The 21,115-nt window shown below is 47.2% G+C and overlaps 1 pseudogene; it reads right to left on the reverse strand.

Annotated features, from left to right (window-relative positions):
- Nucleotides 1-661: 661 nt before the first annotated feature.
- On the reverse strand, nucleotides 662-11,673 carry LOC148508562 (uncharacterized; annotated as a pseudogene).
- Nucleotides 11,674-21,115: the final 9,442 nt, after the last annotated feature.

A 21,115-nucleotide genomic window follows, 5' to 3' on the forward strand; every position in this document is an offset into this window, starting at 1 on the left:
TATTAGAGATACACAGCCGGTAGAGGAGTCACATACATTTATATTAGAGATATACAGCCGGTAGAGGAGTTACATACATTTATATCTCTAATATAAATGTATGTAATATGAGGATACCGGGTGACCTGGGTATCCTGGGGTTCAGGGATAACACAGTGGAGCGGGTTATGATGAAGGAATGATTAACTTTATTCATGGAGACACAGAAATCCAGCACAGTAAGCAGGGTTATATCATTATAGTCCACTCATATTTCAGCAAAGTCTTTTCCAGCAGCTCTATATCTCCTCCCTACCTGGCCAGCAATGACAGCTGTAGCAGGGCACATAAAGCTGCTATATAGCTTAAGACACTGAGAGGGGACAACACCCCAACCTTCAGAGTCACACACTTCCCACAATTCCCCTTGCTGCACCACCCTACTTCCCTCTCTCTCTCTCATTGGTGGGCTCAGGTGTCTGTCTTTGCAGAGAGGAAGGAGGAGGGCTTTGTAACAGGAACACACCTTTGCTGTCTGCTGCTGGCAAACTTCCTGTATGAGACATGCAGACTGAGGGCTTCAATTAAGAACACAGAAATGGGTCATGGGGTTAACTCTTTTCAACATGCAGTCAAGTCCTAGAAGTCCTTTTCCCTTGTCTCCTCACATACCTCCCCCTTCTTAAATCAAGGAGACAGACATGGTCCAAATGTTGGAGTCCTGACTGTCGACTCGGCCCGAGGGTCTGCGAAGCTTGATATTTGTTTCCTCACATCTGAATAGCCCATCAGCATTGTGATGTTCTCATCCCTTTTTGTGAGAAATGGAAAAGTTGAAACTTTGTAACGCCAGACTCCACCTCGACAACCTCCCATTTTCCCCCGAGGTTCTGTTTAGCCAATACAATGGGTTATGGTCAGTGACAACAGTAAATTCTTTCCAATAAAGATATGGTTGTAGCTTCTTTAAGGCCCAGACTATGGCTAGACATTCTTTTTCGATAGTGGCATAGGCTATCTCTCGGTCAGCTAGTTTATGGGATAGATACACAATTGGATGTTCCCTACAGTCTTCTCCCACTTGACTCAACACTGCCCCAAGTCCACACCCTGATGCATCAGTCTACACAATAACCTTTCTGTTGTAGTCAGGGGCAGCCAACACTGGGGCTCGAGTCAGCAAGTCTTTTAAGGTGTTGAAAGCTTGCTCACACTCAACAGTCCATTCAATATTTTGAGCATATCTCTTTTTGGTCAAGTCAGTCAGAGCCTTGGCCACGGTGCTGTAATGTGGTATACATTTCCTGTAATAGCCAGCGACTCCAAGGAATGCACGCACTTGTTTCTGGTTGACAGGTTGGGGCCAATTGGCAATAGCCTCCACCTTTGCCAGATCAGGCCTGATAGCACCTCCTCTGACCCGATGTCCTAGGTACTGAACCTCAGCCATCCCCATCTGACACTTATCTGGGCGTATGGTGAGTCCAGCCTGTCTAATCCTCTTGAGCACTTCTGTCACCAAATTAAATGCTCCTCCCAGGTATGGCTGAAGATGGCAATGTCGTCTAGGTAGGCTTGGGAAATGTCTTGACACCCCTCCAGGAGGTCATTAACCATTCACTGGAATATGGCAGGGGTGTTCTTCATCCTGAAAGGTATCGTAGTCCACTGAAAGAGTCCTTCCGGTGTGATGAAGGCAGTACGCTCCTGTGCCTCTTTGGTAAGTGGGATTTGCCAGTAGCCTTTACTCAAGTCCAGTGTTGAGACAAACTCAGCCCCTCCAATCTGATCCAGTAGCTCATCAACACGGGGCATAGGGTAAGCATCAGTGGTGGTGACTGTGTTTAATTTGGGATAGTCCACACAAAACCGTGTGGTTCCATCTTTCTTGGGAACCAACACAACCCCAGCAGCCCATGGGCTTTTAGATGGCAGTATGACCCCCAAAGCTAGCATCTCCTCGATCTCAGCCTTTACCTGCCTCATAACACCTGGAGTAATCCGGTAGGTGACTTGTCGGATGGGCCTAGCACTTCCAGTGTCCACATGGTGGGCAGTCAGATGAGTTCGACCAGGTAGACAAGAAAACTGGGCCTGTTCAGCCTCTAAGATCATCCACATCTCCTGCTGCTGGGCTACATTCAACTGTTGTCCCACCTGGACTGATTCCACTCCTTTCTTCTCTTTAGCAGCTCCCAAAAGGTCAAGCATGGATCAGTTTCTGGTGTCTCCATCGGAGGACAACATACCACCATTGTTACTGCTTGACAATCACAATAGGCCTTAATTTGATTTATATGGGATGTGTGTAGGTACTTCCCTCCCTTATCCAGGGCAATCACGTAATTGACTGGTCCGGTGCACCTTACCACGGTATATGGTCCTTCCCATGTGGCCTGCAGTTTTTCTTCGCACTGGGATAAACACCATTACTTTTTGCCCTGGATGCAACTCTCAGTCTTGAGCGTGGGCACCATACCATTCCTTTTGTCTCTCTTGTGATTCCCTGAGATGCTCTTGGGTAAACTGTAGCAATCTTCTCATGCGGTTCCGCATATTCTCTACATATTGTAAAATTGGCTGCTGGTGTTCTTGGAAAGTTCCCTCCCAGCTCTCTTTGACCAGGTCTATAGGCCCCACACTTTCTGGCTGTACAAAAGTTCAAATGGGGAATATCCAGTAGACGCCTGTGGGACTTCCCGATAAGCGAATAGAAGCTGTTGCAGGGCTCTCTCCCAGTCACTCCTTTCTGACTGAACGTAAGCTTGTAGAAGTCTTTTTAGCGTTCCATTAAAATGTTCACAGAGTCCATTCGTCTGCGGATGATAAGAGGTGGTCCGAAGAGGTCGAACCCCCCACTTTTCCCACAGGGTTTGCAATAGTTCACCTTGGAACTGGGGTCCTTGATCTGTGATGACTTCCTGCGGGTATCCAAGCTGACTGAGTATGTCAGTCAATGCTTGCGCAACATGTTCTGTCTCAATAGATGATAGGGCCACAGCCTCAGGATAGCATGTAGCAAAGTCCACCAGCGTTAGAATGTACTTTTTTCCCATATGACTGGGAATAGCTAATGGTCCGACTAGGTCTATGGCAACATGGGCAAAGGGCTCCCCTATAATAGGTAATGGGTGCTGAGGAGATTTTTGCTGGGGATTCCCCAGTCTCTGGCAGGTATCGCAGGTGTCTCGATACTGCTTAACGTCTCTAGAGATCCGTGGCCAGAAGAAATTCCGCAACAGTCGGGCCAGTGTTTTACGCATGCCAAAATGCCCGACCGCTGGAATGTCTTGAGCAAGGGCTAGTAATTGTGCTCTGTATGATGTAGGTACCACCAACTGTTTAGTGGGCATGACTGTTTCCTGTCCAGACTGAGGAACGACAACTTGGTACAGCAATTCCTCTTCCCTAACTATCTTGTTCCCATCGGCTGTTTCCAATTACAGGTCAGCTGTGCTCCTTAATTTACTTAGGGAAGGGTCTGTCCATTGGGCCTGTCGAAACTCACTCCGGTCCACCTCCCCCAAGTCTATCTCTGAAGTACTGGACAAGGGACTGGAATCACTCACCATTGTGACCGGGGTAGGTTGGTTCTGTTCTGAATCTGTCATCTGGGTCACTGCTCTTTGGGTTTGGCTTCGGGTCACCACTTGCACGAAGCGTGTCACCAGTCCCTGTCCCAGATCATTCCCGAGGATGACCTTGGCTGGTAGCCCCTTGAGTACTCTGATCTCCACGATTCCTTGATCAGCTCCCCAGTTGAGATGTATCTTGGTGACAGGGATATCGGTCTGTTATCCACCAGCAGTGGCAATTCGTGCATACTGTCCAGGAATCACCCGGGAGGTGGGAATCAGGTCTGGCTCAATCAATGTGAGTGAGGCCCCAGAATCTCAAAGACCCTGTACCCACTGGTCCTCTACCAACACAGGCTGTAAGTACCACTGCATATTCTGAGGAGTTTCCTGCTCCTTCCCCAGAACCAGGTCTACATCCATAATCTCAACCGCATCTGACTGGATGACTGCCTTGCAATAATCCTCCATGAGGTAACATACCACAGAGACTGGGGCCGGTCTAGCCCCAGGGAATGGCCCTCGCATGCGTGGACAGTCCCTCAACAAGTTTCCTGGTTGATTGCAGCTGTAACACTTCCGAGGTTCTGGGTTAGCCACTTTGAATCTGGCTGGTTGATAGGAGAGGTTTTTGATAGGGCCTCCTTTACTACTATCATTGATGCACGGTTCTCTGTCAGGGAGCTTCTCCACTTGTGGGGTTCTTGTACCACCTGTTGAACTGAAGACTCTCCATTGGGGCGGTTAGCTATATATTCATCAGCCCATTCTGCAGCTTGTTCAGGTGTGCTGGGCTTCCGGTCTGCGACCCACTCCCGTACCTCTGGTGTCATCTTAATCATTAGTTGTTCTACCACGATTAGGTTGACGATCTGCTCCATAGTAAAGGCCTGTCTACCCTCGAGCCATTTTCCACAAGCTTGCCATAGCTGACTGGCAAACTCTTGGTAGGAAACAGACCCACTTTTGCTCAGTGTCCTGAATTTGAGACGATAAGATTCTGCAGTGATCTAAATCTTAGCCAGCAATGCCTTCTTTATACAGGTGTAGACTCCATATTCCTGGGGAGTTAGAGCCCTGTAGGCTTCCAGAGCCCTACTGGTGAGACTTGGCCCCAAGTACTTGGGCAATTCAGCTGGCTCTTTCCCATGCACTCTCATGAGATTCTCAAAGATCTGGAGGTGAGTGTCAATGTCTGTTTCATTCTCTCGAAATGTGGGAAGATCCTTAAATCTCAAGCGCCGCTTCTCTTGTTCAGCCCCTCTGGGCGACAGCACAGTTCCGCTGCTAGTAGAGATTTGTACCCCTAATATGGCTTGGATCACTTCAGCTCTCTCTTGTGTAGTTGCACTTTCACCTAGCACTCCCAGCCAGCTCTGTAGCAGGACGGGAGTAGTGGTGGTTGACTCAGGTAACCAACTGGAAGAAGTGCTTTCACTGCCTGTCAGTCCTTCTTCAACATCACTTAGGTGGTCAGGATCCTCTGGGTGTGCACGATCCCACTCCAACAACCGCAGTACCAGAATCTTCCGGGTGTCAGACCCATTATACGCATCCTGCAAAATCCTTGCAGGTGCTGTTTCCGGGCTGTCCAGTCAAACTTCTCCTGCTCTCTCATGACGTTTTCAATTTGGCCACCGGTTGCAACTCCTGACTGACTCTCCCTGCTGATATTCTCTGGTGTTAGCGTTGCTTCTACTCACTCCCCTGGAATTACTACAGGAACTGCGTGACGTCCCACCGCTGCTGCCAAATGTGAGGATACCAGGTGACCTGGATATCCTGGGGTTCAGAGATCACACAGTGGAGCGGGTTATAATGAAGGAATGATGAACTTTATTCATGGAGACACAGAAATCCAGCAAACAGTAAGCAGGGTTATATCATTAGAGTCCGCTAAGAGTTCAGCAAAGTCTTTTCCAGCTGCTCTATATCTCCTCCCTGCCTGGTCAGCAATGGCAGCTGTAGCAGGGCACACAGAACTGCTATATATCTAAAGACACTGAGAGAAGACAACATCCCAACCTCTAGTCACACTGTACTTACACACTATCCCACAATTCCGCTTGCTGCACCACCCTCTCTCTCTTTCATTGGTGGGCCCTGGTGTCAGTCTTTCCAGAGAGGAAGGAGGAGGGCTTTGTAAAAGGAACAGTCCCTTGCTGTCTGCTGCTGACAAACTTCCTGTATGAGACATGCAGACTGAGGGCTTCAATTTAAGAACAGAAATGGGTCATGGGGTTAACTCTTTTCAACATGCAGGCAAGTCCTAGAAGTCCTTTTGCCTTGCCTCCTCACATGTAACCCCTCTACCGGCTGTATATCTCTAATATAATGTATGTAACTCCTCTACCAGCTGTATATCTCTAATATAATGAATGTAACCCCTCTACCGGCTGTATATCTCTAATATATATGTACGTAACTCCTCTACCAGCTGTATATCTCTAATATAAATGTATGTAACTCCTCTACCAGCTGTATATCTCTAATATAATGTATGTAACTCCTCTACCGGCTGTGTATCTCTAATATAAATGTATGTAACTCCTCTACAGGCTGTGTATCTCTAATATATATGTATGTAACTCCTTTACCGGCTGAGTATATCTCTAATATAAATGTATGTAACTCCTCTACCGGCTGTGTATCTCTAATATAATGTATGTAACTCCTTTACTGGCAGAGTATATCTCTAATATAAATGTATGTAACTCCTCTACCGGCTGTGTATCTCTAATATAATGTATGTAACTCCTCTACCGGCTGAGTATCTCTAATATATATGTATGTAACTCCTCTACCGGCTGTATATCTCTAATATAAATGTATGTAACTCCTCTACCGGCTGAGTATCTCTCTAATATAATGTATGTAACTCCTCTACCGGCTGAGTATCTCTCTAATATAATGTATGTAACTCCTCTACCGGCTGAGTATATCTCTAATATAATGTATGTAACTCCTCTACCGGCTGAGTATATCTCTAATATAATGTATGTAACTCCTCTACCGGCTGAGTATATCTCTAATATAATGTATGTAACTCCTCTACCGGCTGTGTATCTCTAATATAATGTATGTGACTCCTCTACCGGCTGTGTATCTCTAATATATAATGTATGTAACTCCTCTACCGGCTGTATATCTCTAATATAATGTATGCAACTCCTCTACCGGCTGTATATCTCTAATATAAATGTATGTAACTCCTCTACCGGCTGCATATCTCTAATATAAATGTATGTAACTCCTCTAAAGGCTGTGTATCTCTAATATAAATGTATGTAACTCCTCTACCGGCTGTATATCTCTAATATAATGTATGTAACTCCTCTACCGGCTGTATATCTCTAATATAATGTATGTAACTCCTCTACCGGCTGTATATCTCTAATATAATGTATGCAACTCCTCTACAGGCTGTGTATCTCTAATATAAATGTATGTAACTGCCCTACCGGCTGTATATCTCTAATATAAATGTATGTAACTCCCCTACCGGCTGTGTATCTCTAATATAAATGTATGTAACTCCTCTACCGGCTGTATATCTCAAATATAATGTATGTAACTCCTCTACCGGCTGTATATCTCTAATATAATGTATGCAACTCCTCTACAGGCTGTGTATCTCTAATATAAATGTATGCAACTCCTCTACCGGCTGTATATCTCTAATATAAATGTATGTAACTCCTCTACAGGCTGTGTGTCTCTAATATAATGTATGTAACTCCTCTACCGGCTGAGTATATCTCTAATATAAATGTATGTAACTCCTCTACCGGCTGTATATCTCTAATATAATGTATGCAACTCCTCTACCGGCTGTGTATCTCTAATATAAATGTATGTAACTCCTCTACCGGCTGTATATCTCTAATATAATGTATATGAATCCTCTACCAGCTGTGTATCTCTAATATAAATGTATGTAACTCCTCTACCGGCTGTATATCTCTAATATAAATGTATGTAACTCCTCTACCGGCTGTGTATCTCTAATATAAATGTATGTGACTCCTCTACCGGCTGTGTATCTCTAATATATATGTATGTAACTCCTCTACCGGCTGTGTATCTCTAATATAAATGTATGCGACTCCTCTACCGGCTGTGTATCTCTAATATATATGTATGCAACTCCTCTACCGGCTGTATATCTCTAATATAAATGTATGTAACTCCTCTACCGGCTGCATATTTCTAATATAAATGTATGTAACTCCTCTACAGGCTGTGTATCTCTAATATAAATGTATGTAACTCCTCTACCGGCTGTATATCTCTAATATAATGTATGTAACTCCTCTACCGGCTGTATATCTCTAATATAATGTATGCAACTCCTCTACCGGCTGTGTATCTCTAATATAAATGTATGCAACTCCTCTACCGGCTGTATATCTCTAATATAAATGTATGTAACTCCCCTACCGGCTGTATATCTCTAATATAAATGTATGTAACTCCTCTACCGGCTGTGTATCTCTAATATAAATGTATGTAACTCCTCTACCGGCTGTGTATCTCTAATATAATGTATGTAACTCCTCTACCGGCTGTATATCTCTAATATAATGTATATGAATCCTCTACCAGCTGTGTATCTCTAATATAAATGTATGTGACTCCTCTACCGGCTGTGTATCTCTAATATATAATGTATGTAACTCCTCTACCGGCTGAGTATATCTCTAATATAAATGTATGTGACTCCTCTACCGGCTGTGTATCTCTAATATATAATGTATGTGACTCCTCTATCTGCTGTGTATCTCTAATATAATGTATGTGAATCCTCTACCGGCTGTTTATCTCTAATATGTATGTATGTAACTCCTCTACCGGCTGTGTATATCTCTAATATAATGTATGTAACTCCTCTACCGGCTGTATACCTTTAATATAATGTATGTGACTCCTCTACAGGCTCATATCTATCTCTCGCCCCCACAGGAAAATAAATAAACATAGGAGCCCGGGCAGCCACTCAATAGGGGATATGGAAAATGTGGTAAAACCCAGAAAACATTTTTTTTTATCGCATTTTCCATTTAGTGCATCCCGGCCAAAGGCTTCACATGCAAAAAAAAAACACATAATTGCCCAGAAAATACTTAAAAAAAAAAAAATAAACTAAATGGCCCCCACAGGAAAGAATAAAAAGGCTACATATGAAAGGAAAACATTACTTTAAAATAACTGCATGGCATCCAGGTGGCTAATGCAGTCAGTCTCAGAGTACATTGGGGAGTGAGAGGCACTTTCAAAACAGGGACTTCGAAGAGAGGAGCAAGCTGCTAGGCAGTGCAGGCACACACAGGGGGTGAGAAGCACGAAGAGGACAGGACTGTGCGGAGGAGGGGAGACAGCTGCCGGGCTGAGCTGGGAGACATGGGGGGAGGGACTGTGCGGAGGAGGGGAGGCAGCTGCCGGGCTGAGCTGGGAGACACGGGGGAAGGACTGTGCGGAGGAGGGGAGGCAGCTGCCGGGCTGAGCTGGGAGACACGGGGGGAAGGACTGTGCGGAGGAGGGGAGGCAGCTGCCAGGCTGAGCTGGGAGACACGGGGGGAAGGACTGTGCGGAGGAGGGGAGGCAGCTGCCGGGCTGAGCTGGGAGACACGGGGGGAGGGACTGTGCGGAGGAGGGGAGACAGCTGCCGGGCTGAGCTGGGAGACACGGGGGGAGGGACTGTGCGGAGGAGGGGAGGCAGCTGCCAGGCTGAGCTGGGAGACACGGGGGAAGGACTGTGCGGAGGAGGGGAGGCAGCTGCCGGGCTGAGCTGGGAGACACGGGGGGAAGGACTGTGCGGAGGAGGGGAGGCAGCTGCCGGGCTGAGCTGGGAGACACGGGGGGAAGGACTGTGCGGAGGAGGGGAGGCAGCTGCCGGGCTGAGCTGGGAGACACGGGGGGAGGGACTGTGCGGAGGAGGGGAGACAGCTGCCGGGCTGAGCTGGGAGACACGGGGGGAGGGACTGTGCGGAGGAGGGGAGACAGCTGCCGGGCTGAGCTGGGAGACACGGGTGAACACAAGAGGAAACTGACTACTCGGAGGAGAGGCAGCTTCCCGGCAGAGTAGGGTGACATAGGCGGTGAGGGACTAAAGGACAGGGACTATGCAGAGGGGAGGCACCAGCCGGGCAGTGCAGGGAGACATGGGGCCGCGTATGTGGCACTGTTGAATAGAGACTACACGGAGATATGTACAGAGAGGAGACACAGTAGGCACTCTAGCAAAAAATGGCTCCTCTGAGTCCTTGAGCGAGAGCCTCTGCCTTCGGGAGACGGAGCAGTGACAAGCCTTCTTTGCTCTTAACAGCGGCGCTGTCAGAGTGAGGAATCAGTGTCCAAGGTCAGTGTTGTATGTCGGGCTGAGACTATACTGTACACTGCTGTGCAGTCTGCTTCTAAATTTCTGCCAAAGTGCCAGTATGTCATACCACCGTATACCGTCACACCTCCAGCACTTATCTATCTCATATCTATCTCATATTTATCTATCTCATATCTATCTATCTACATCATGTCTATCTTTCTACTTCAGGGTCCTTAGGGATCCACAGGGATACCTTGGGGTATAGGCATGGCTTTATCCATCAGGCACCACACAGTTAAAGTTTTCCACCCCATGATGCACCAGGGCCCCCTCTCCTATACCCCGCCCCCAGGCCAAGGCACCTTCAGTTTCAGTAGATGCCCGGCCGGTGTCGGGTCACTGCACTGTGACAGCCTCTGAAGATCTTCAAGAGTGGTCAGCACGGATAGTCCAGTGGATGTCCATGCCGCCACTCCGACCACCGGTACTTATCCGGGGAACTCGGCGGGCTCTTGGGCGTTCCAGCTAGCGGGAACCCCCAGGGGCTTTTTGGACTGTGGCTGGATCGTACGGGGGGCAGCAAGGTAAGCAGCGGGCGTCTGCGGTAGGCGCCCGCTGATACAGTCCATGGTCCCCAGGGCTGGGGGCTCCCTGGGGACGGCAGTATAGTGGAGCCAGGCACTGAGCCTGTGCTGCCATTAGAACACCAGGGACAAGTTCCAGCATCCCTGGGGTTAATCATCTGCCAGCGAGGGCACCATCCCTGTTGAATACAGGAGGCCCCTCCTCCGCTGCTCAGTGCATTTCCACTGCAGCCTGCCAGGCTGAGGCAGCGATCCTCCCACCAGGCCCGCCTCCTCTGCATTTCTCGGAGCCCATCTTTGTTTGTGCAACACACGCTGGTAGCGGAGTGCAGAGCCTGGGTCCCCCCTTGCATACCTCTCCTCCAGAAGGTGCAGGTTGGTGTATGCAGGCGCTATTCCTACCAGCCTGTAGGTGTGGATAGTTGAGGCTAGCACAATTGTGCAGGTAATTCTCTGCATTGGTGTGTGACTTTATACTAGCGCTGTTTGCCTGATGTTTCTTCTGTCAGCCATTTTGCTATCACTGTATATTTCACCCTTTCTCTGCCCTCATGGTGCCAGTACTGTTAGGGTGTGAACCGGTCTCATAGTCTACATTGTTACTGTGTGGTGGGTCACATACCATGATGTCAGGGAGTGAGGATTCTGTGTCTATGGGTGCACCTCTCCTGTTCTCCTGCTCCAGGTGTAAAGCAGGTGTGGGGGAGGGGGATGTACTTCAGGATGGTTTATGTAGTGCGTGCTTAGCCATTCCTGGTACTTCTGCTGTACCCAGCACTAACTAAGAACCTCCATTGGCTTGTTTCGAACAAGCTTTAACTGTCCTAGCGGATAGGCTGTCTGCCCCCCCTGCGTTCCCTCAGTTGGGGTTCATGCAGCAGGCGGTAGTCCTGTCCCCAGTACTAGGGGTTCCAGGACAGCTGAGGGTAATGCAGTGTCCCCCTCAACAGAGTTCTTCCCAATGGGAGCCTGTCTGGGTAAATTCTCTGTCTGCCACAATGCAGAACCTAACGGATCGGTTACAAGAACCGCCACTTAGGCCTGCTAAGAGACCATTGTTGTGACCCCTGACTACACAGTATGGGGAGGATGACATGTCATCATATGAGGGAGAACTTCAAGATTTATCTGACTCTGACACTCCGCAGTACGGGGCGGAGGTTAAGTCTAAGATATATATTCCAGGTCTCATACGGGCAGTCTGTACGGCCATGGTAATTACAGATGACCACCTTACTGCGTCTACACCCATGTATGCTTATTTTAAAGAAGTTAAGGGTGCTGCTGCAGTTTTTCCCCTATCTGGTCAGTTAGTGGATCACGTAGAGGAGGTGTGGAAGTCTCTGGGGAAACGGTTTCAACCTCAAAAGCGTCTGGTCCATGCATACCCCTTTGCGGAGATTATTTCACTAAATGGGAGTCTCCTCCCCAGGTCTCAGGTGGATTCTCATGTGACATGCTTAGTGAAGAGTGCGACATTACCTATGCCATCCATGTCCTCTCTGACTGACGCTACAGACCGTAAGGTGGAGGTATGTCTTAAGTCTATCTATTCCCTCGCTGGAGGGGTCTCCCAACCAGCTATGGCAGTCTGCTGGGTGGCCCAGGCTATGGAAAGATGGGCGGACGCCCTGGAAGCATCCTTTGCTTCAGAGGTTACCAGTGAGCAAGTTGTGTTAGTGGGTAATCTCCGGGATTCCGCTGCGTACATTACTGAAGAAGCTTTGGAAGTGAGCCTACTTACTTCTAGGATTTCCGTGGCGGTGGTGTCTGCTCACTGCTCCTTGTTGTTGCGCTCTTGGAGGGCAGATGCTGAATCCAAAAAGGGCTTAGAATGCTTACCTTATAATGGGCAGGTCCTGTTTGGCCCCACTTTGGACAAGATTGTCAACACGCTGGTGGCAGCAAAATCTGCATATCTACCTTCAGCCCCGGCCACATCTGGGTCTAGAACTCAGTTCTTTCGATGCTATCGCCCACAGGGTAAGCCTAAGGTGCAGTCCTTTCCGAGACCATCAGGGTCCAAAAAGGCCACCAAGCCCAAGAAACAGGCTTGGAGCACCATATGCCCGGCCGCCAAGCAGGATAACAAACCCTCAGCCTGACGGGTCTGGCCTCCCCTTGGGGGACCCCAAGGTGGGAGGCCGGGTTCTGCAATACATCCAGTGCTGGTGCCAGACCACCACAGACACTTGGGTAAGGGAAGTGTTAACTAAGTGGTATGTCCTCTCCTTCCGCAGAATGCCTCCTCATCAGTTCTTCAGAGCAGGCCTGCCTTCAGATCTAGAAAAGGCTCTGGCAATCCAGGTGCACTCTATGCTCCATATGGGGGTCATAGTGCGTGTTCCGTTACCCCTCGGGGGACAGGGTATTACCGCCCTATCCTCAACCTCAAGTCAACCTCAAGTCCCTGAACAAGATTCTAAGGGTCCCTCGGTTCTGAAAGGAGACCCTGCATTCCATTATATTAGCTATGGAACCTCAGGATTTTATGGTGTCTCTGGATATTCAGGATGCCTACTTGCATATTCCCAATGCCAGGGCTCATCAACGTTACCTCAGATTTGTGATACTAAATCACCAGTACCAGTTTCGGGCTGTGCCGTTTGGCCTCTCCACAGTGCCTCGGGTGTTTACAAAGGTAATGGCGGACATGGCGGCCCACCTGTGGTTGCAGGGAGTTCACCTGTTACCCTACTTGGACGACCTTCTGTTTTTGGCGGGGTCTCCAGAAGCACTTCACAACCATCTGCAACTGACAATATCAGTGTTGCAGACTCACAGCTTGCTGGTAAACTGGAAGAAGTCCTCTCTAACTCCTTCGCAGAGGATGGTCCACCTGGGGGCATTGTTGGAATTTCAGCAGCCAAGGATCTTCTTGATGGAAGAAAAAATCTCCGTGTTGCGGTCCAGGATACGCAATCACCTACAGAGTTGACGAGTGTCTCTTCACTAGGCAATGAGGTTACTGGTTCCATGGTGTTGACGTTCGACATGTTGGAGTATGCTCAGTTTCACTCCAGGCCTCTGCAGTTGTTGATTCTCACCAGATGCAATGGATTACCCGTCGAATAAGGACTCAAATGATCGTGTTTTCTCCGGAGGTGCGCCTGTCTCTGACTGTTTTGGGTCTCGGACTAGGTCCTTCTAACGACGGATGCCTGCCTTCGGGGCTGGGGTGCTGTGATGGGTCCACATGTCTTCCAGGGGCAGTGGACGTCAGTGGAATCTGCCCTGCCGATCAATATATTGGAACTTCTGGCAGTATTCAGAGGGCTGCAACAAGCAAGACTCATTCTGCATGGAAAACCCATACAAATTCAGTCAGACAACGCCACCACGGTGGCTTACATAAACCGTCAAGGAGGAACTAGAAGTAAGGCAGCCCTAAAAGAGGTATCCCGCATTCTGACTTGGGCGGAAGACAATCGCAGCAGTGTTCATTCTGGGAGTAATCAACTGGGAAGCGGACTTCCTCATCCGTCACGATGTGCATCCAGGGGAATGGTCTCTAGTGTGTGTGTATGGGTACAGTGTACATGTGATAGGGAATATAGGGCCTCATTCAGAGGCGGTTGTTGGATGCAAGTGTTCGTTCTGAAACAGGGAGGTCGCTTGCATCCTGAACGGCCGCCTCTATGTCGGTCGTTAGGCTGTGGGTTAACACCCACAGCTCTAATGACCGCTAAGGTTGATGGTCAAGATGATCGCGACCATCGGGGCTTACGACAAGACCCTAAGGTAGGGTCTCGTCAACCTTAAGCCCCAGAAGGCTTCCTGCTCTGTTTGAGCAGGAGGTTCCCCACTGACATCACTGATGATGTCAGTGGGGCCTCCCCCAAATGGAAAACATTCCGATAAGAACGCCTCCGTTTGGCCGGGCACGCCCCCGGCCCGCCCAGCAAACGGAGCGAGCTGTCACTCAACATCGACAGCTCGCCCAGTCTTCGCACATTCGCACGACGGAGCCGGCTCCGTTGTGCGCATGCGCACTGGAGCAACATCGACCAGCTTGTGAGCTCGTAGAGCTAATGACCAGGTCTGAATAAGCTCCATAAAGTGTAAGTGATAAGGGGACAGGACTGAGGTGACCCCCTAGTGTGTGTGTGTGTGTGTGTGTGTATGAATACAGTGTACATGTGATAGGGAATACAGAGTGTAAGTGACACTGGGACAGGACTGAGGTGACCCATGTGTGTGTGTGTGTGTGTGTGTGTGTGTGTGTGTGTGTGTGTGTGTGTGTGTGTGTGTGTGTGTGTGTGTGTGTATACAGTGTACATGTGATAGGGAATATAGAGTGTAAGTGACACTGGGACAGGACTGAGGTATCCTCTGTGCAGCGCTGCAGAATACGTGCGCCCTATATAAAAGTTACCAGTAATAAATAATATATACCCTGTCCCTGCCACACACAGTATATAGAGCAAACAGTATAGACAGCTCAGGAAGAGGATCACACAGACCTATGAGCACAGAAGAGGACTCCTATGTCCTGATCTCAGGCATAGTGACATGTGCCCTGTATGTTTCCTTTCTATGAAATCATGCTTAATAATGGGTTTAATCTGACTGACATGCTCAGCACTGATCTTGGCTGGCACTGCCAGCTCTATAACCACTGATCCTTAATTAATGTTATTAGGAGCTTATTGATCAACAGGGAGCTAACGAGGGTGGGAGGGGGCATTCCAGGGACTGGCCCCAACATGCCCAACTCATCCTGATCCTCACTCTATGAGCCCCTAATGAGGAAGGGGATGTGAGAACATAGAGAGGGCAGAGAGAGATAATCCCCATACAATGAGCTGGGACAGGGGAACGCTACTCTGTCTGTGACTCTGCTTCCACACATTAATCACACGTCACACGGGACCTATATGTAACAAGGCCTCTGTACATATCAGCATCTACCTACTCCCCAAATAACTAGCTATGAGATTGGACACTGAGGAGTCATTGAAGGACTCGTCCACCAAATTAAATCTTTGAGTCATCATTATGGGCGATTCAAAGAAGGGTGCAGCAGCGATATCGGATGCTATATAGAGCATTATTTTTGAATGCACGTGCAAATAAGTCACACTCAGCCAGTCCTGTGTATACATCTGTATCATCAGCCACAGCTCAGCCAGCATAGAGACGCCCACTACTGCTATCTCACATCTGTAATACCTCACAGTCCTGTGTATACATCTGTAACATCAGCCACAGCTCAGCCAGCATAGACACCCACTACTGCTATCTCACATCTGTAATACCTCACAGTCCTGTGTATACATCTGTAACATCAGCCACAGCTCAGCCAGCATAGAGACACCCACTACTGCTATCTCACATCTGTAATACCTCACAGTCCTGTGTATACATCTGTAACATCAGCCACAGCACAGCCAGCATAGAGACACCCACTACTGCTATCTCACATCTGTAATACCACACAGTCCTGTGTATACATCTGTAACATCATCCACAGCACAGCCAGCATAGAGACACCCACTACTGCTATCTCACATCTGTAATACCTCACAGTCCTGTGTATACATCTGTAACATCAGCCACAGCACAGCGAGCATAGACACCCACTACTGCTATCTCACATCTGTAATACCTCACAGTCCTGTGTATACATCTGTAACATCAGCCACAGCACAGCCAGCATAGAGACACCACTACTGCTATCTCACATCTGTAATACCTCACAGTCCTGTGTGTACATCTGTAACATCAGCCACAGCTCAGCCAGCATAGAGACACACACTACTGCTATCCCACATCTGTAATACCTCACAGTCCTGTGTGTACATCTGTAACATCAGCCACAGCTCAGCCAGCATAGAGACGACCACTACTGCTATCTCACATCTGTAATACCTCACAGTCCTGTGTATACATCTGTAACATCAGCCACAGCTCAGCCAGCATAGACACCCACTACTGCTATCTCACATCTGTAATACCTCACAGTCCTGTGTATACATCTGTAACATCAGCCACAGCTCAGCCAGCATAGAGACACCACTACTGCTATCTCACATCTGTAATACCTCACAGTCCTGTGTATACATCTGTAACATCAGCCACAGCTCAGCCAGCATAGAGACACCCACTACTGCTATCTCACATCTGTAATACCTCACAGTCCTGTGTATACATCTGTAACATCAGCCACAGCTCAGCCAGCATAGAAACCCACTACTGCTATCTCACATCTGTAATACCTCACAGTCCTGTGTATACATCTGTAACATCAGCCACAGCTCAACCAGCATACACCCCCTCTACTGCTATCTCACATCTGTAATACCTCACAGTCCTGTGTATACATCTATAACATCAGCCACAGCACAGCCAGCATAGAAACCCACTACTGATATCTCACATCTGCAATACCTCACAGTCCTGTGTATACATCTGTAACATCAGCCACAGCTCAGCCATCATAGAGACACCCACTACTGCTATCTCACATCTGTAATACCTCAGTCCTGTGTATACATCTGTAACATCAGCCACAGCTCAACCAGCATAGACACCCCCACTACTGCTATCTCACATCTGTAATACCTCAGTCCTGTGTATACATCTGTAACATCAGCCACAGCACAGCCAGCATAGACGCCCACTACTGCTATCTCACATCTGTAATACCTCACAGTCCTGTGTATACATCTGTAACATCAGCCACAGCACAGCCAGCATAGAGACACCCACTACTGCTATCTCACATCTGTAATACCTCACAGTCCTGTGTATACATCTGTAACATCAGCCACAGCTCAGCCAGCATAGAGACACCCACTACTGCTATCTCACATCTGTAATACCTCACAGTCCTGTGTGTACATCTGTAACATCAGCCACTGCTCAGCCAGCATAGAGACACCACTACTGCTATATCACATCTGTAATACCTCACAGTCCTGTGTATACATCTGTAACATCAGCCACAGCTCAGCCAGCATAGAGACGCCCACTACTGCTATCTCACACCTGTAATACTTCACAGTCCTGTGTATACATCTGTAACATCAGCCACAGCACAGCCAGCATAGAGACACCACTACTGCTATCTCACATCTGTAATACCTCACAGTCCTGTGTATACATCTGTAACATCAGCCACAGCTCAGCCAGCATAGAGACACCCACTACTGCTATCTCACATCTGTAATACTTCACAGTCCTGTGTATACATCTGTAACATCAGCCACAGCTCAGCCAGCATAGAAACCCACTACTGCTATCTCACATCTGTAATACCTCACAGTCCTGTGTATACATCTGTAACATCAGCCACAGCTCAACCAGCATAGACACCCCCTCTACTGCTATCTCACATCTGTAATACCTCACAGTCCTGTGTATACATCTATAACATCAGCCACAGCACAGCCAGCATAGAAACCCACTACTGATATCTCACATCTGCAATACCTCACAGTCCTGTGTATACATCTGTAACATCAGCCACAGCACAGCCAGCATAGAGACACCCACTACTGCTATCTCACATCTGTAATACCTCAGTCCTGTGTATACATCTGTAACATCAGCCACAGCACAGCCAGCATAGACGCCCACTACTGCTATCTCACATCTGTAATACCTCACAGTCCTGTGTATACATCTGTAACATCAGCCACAGCACAGCCAGCATAGAGACACCCACTACTGCTATCTCACATCTGTAATACCTCACAGTCCTGTGTATACATCTGTAACATCAGCCACAGCTCAGCCAGCATAGAGACACCCACTACTGCTATCTCACATCTGTAATACCTCACAGTCCTGTGTGTACATCTGTAACATCAGCCACTGCTCAGCCAGCATAGAGACACCCACTACTACTATCTCACATCTGTAATACCTCACAGTCCTGTGTATACATCTGTAACATCAGCCACAGCACAGCCAGCATAGAGACACCACTACTGCTATCTCACATCTGTAATACCTCACAGTCCTGTGTATACATCTGTAACATCAGCCACAGCTCAGCCAGCATAGACACCCACTACTACTATCTCACATCTGTAATACCTCACAGCCCTGTGTATACATCTGTAACATCAGCCACAGCTCAGCCAGCATAGAGACACCTACTACTGCTATCTCACATCTGTAATACCTCACAGTCCTGTGTATATATCTGTAACATCATCCACAGCTCATCCAGCATAGACAACCACTACTGCTATCTCACATCTGTAATACCTCACAGTCCTGTGTATACATCTGTAACATCAGCCACAGCACAGCCAGCATAGACACCCACTACTGCTATCTCACACCTGTAATACTTCACAGTCCTGTGTATACATCTGTAACATCAGCCACAGCACAGCCAGCATAGAGACACCACTACTGCTATCTCACATCTGTAATACCTCACAGTCCTGTGTATACATCTGTAACATCAGCCACAGCACAGCCAGCATAGAGACACGCACTACTGCTCTCACATCTGTAATACCTCACAGTCCTTTGTATACATCTGTAACATCAGCCACAGCTCAGCCAGCATAGAGACACCACTACTGCTATCTCACATCTGTAATACCTCACAGTCCTGTGTATACATCTGTAACATCAGCCACAGCACAGCCAGCATAGAGACACCACTACTGCTATCTCACATCTGTAATACCTCACAGTCCTGTGTATACATCTGTAACATCAGCCACAGCACAGCCAGCATAGAGACACCCACTACTGCTATCTCACATCTGTAATACCTCACAGTCCAAAGGTGTGTGTGTTCCATTTCATTGCCTTTACTGGGAGGTGGACTAAAGTGTCTCTTGAACTGTCTCTTGGTGCTGCATGCCAATATGTATACAGTATATGTTAAAGATTAATTCAATTGCGGACACCTGGGTACTACTTAGTCCTGATGAAAGGCGCTATTTAAAGGCTGATTTACAAACATACAATTTGAAACAGCTGCTCTCAGGCATTGAAATGCATTGGAAAGATTATTTGACCCGAGATATTGGCACCTGTCACTTTGGAAGCATACACCTTACTATTCTGTGGATCATTGTTTGGATCCGGGACGATGTGCAATATTTCCAGTTACAGGTTATCGTGAGGCTTCATGACGTGCCTCGGATCATCGTTGGTTGTGAGACCATCGCTAATCAAGGATTCCTCTAAGCCCTCATCACAGGCCGGTAAATCTAACATCATTGTGACTGGACTATTTGCAACCCTTAAAGACTGTTTCGCTGGGCTTTTATTCATTGCTTCCAGTTTGTTATTCTAAGTGCCTACAGGGTTTATACCTAATGCCTTTGATCGAGCAATTACTGTACATCATTTTATCTCTATATATTTACTCAGGAATCCATTTTTTATATTTAATTATACTAAATATTGGGTATTATATGTTTTCTATTTAATTAAATTGTTATTGTATTATTCAGCACTATGCACAGGCAAGTGCCGCCCGGGTCTAAGTGCTCCTGGCTGCAGTCCGAATCCTCGCCAACGGTCTAAGCACTGATTGGTCCATTCAAAAACAGCGCAGAAGCATGACGGTTAACCCCTTCACTGCTGTGGTGGCCATTTTAACCACGTATGTCAGGTCTCTGGCCACAGTATCCATCTCTTATCTATCTCGTGTCTATCTATCTCACATCTATCTATATCTCATATCTGATGTCTATCTAATGTCTCATATCTTTTTATCTATCTCACATCTATCCATCTCACGTCTACCTCATGTCTATATCTCACGTCTATCTATCTCATGTCTATATCTCACGTCTATCTATCTCATGTCTATCTATTTATCTATCTCACGTCTATCCATCGCACGTCTATCCATCGCACGTCTATCCATCGCACGTCTATCCATCGCACGTCTATCCATCGCACGTCTATCCATCGCACGTCTATCCATCGCACGTCTGTCTATCTATCTAATGCAGTGTTGGCTAACCTTGACACTCCAGCTGTTATGGAACTACATAACCCAGCATGCACTGCTACAGTTTTGCTATTAGGGCATGCTAAAACTGTGGCAGGGCATGCTGGGATATATAGTTCCACAACAGCTGGAGTGTCAAGGTTAGCCAACACTGATCTAATGTCTCATATCTTTTTATCTATCTCATATCTATCTCATGTCTATATCTCATGTCTATCTATTATTATTATTATTATTATTATTAGCATTTATTTATATGGCGCCACAAGTGTTCCGCAGCGCCTTACAAAGTACAAAAACAAATTGTATACAAGTGACTTACAGAACAATACAATACAGGACATGGATAATATATATTGCTACATTAGTGACCATATCACCCAGATAAGCAACAGAGCATAAGCAACCAAGTGTTAGGTGCCCTAGTGGTAAGAAGTAAATGACACTATAGTAAGGAGAAGCACAAGAGGGTAGATGGCCCTGCTCGTGAGAGCTTACATTCTAAAAGTATCTATCTCACATCTATCTATCTCATGTCTATCTATTTATCTATCTCACATCTATCTATCTCATGTCTATCTATTTATCTATCTCACATCTATCTATCGTCTATATCTCATGTCTATTTATCTATCTATCTCACGTCTATATCTCACGTCTATATCTCACGTCTATCTATCTCATATCTGTCTAACTATTTCCTGTCTGTCTATCTCCTGTC

Source organism: Taudactylus pleione, unplaced genomic scaffold, assembly GCF_031769625.1.
Source record: "Taudactylus pleione unplaced genomic scaffold, aTauple2 ptg000356l, whole genome shotgun sequence".
NCBI lineage: Eukaryota > Metazoa > Chordata > Amphibia > Anura > Myobatrachidae > Taudactylus > Taudactylus pleione.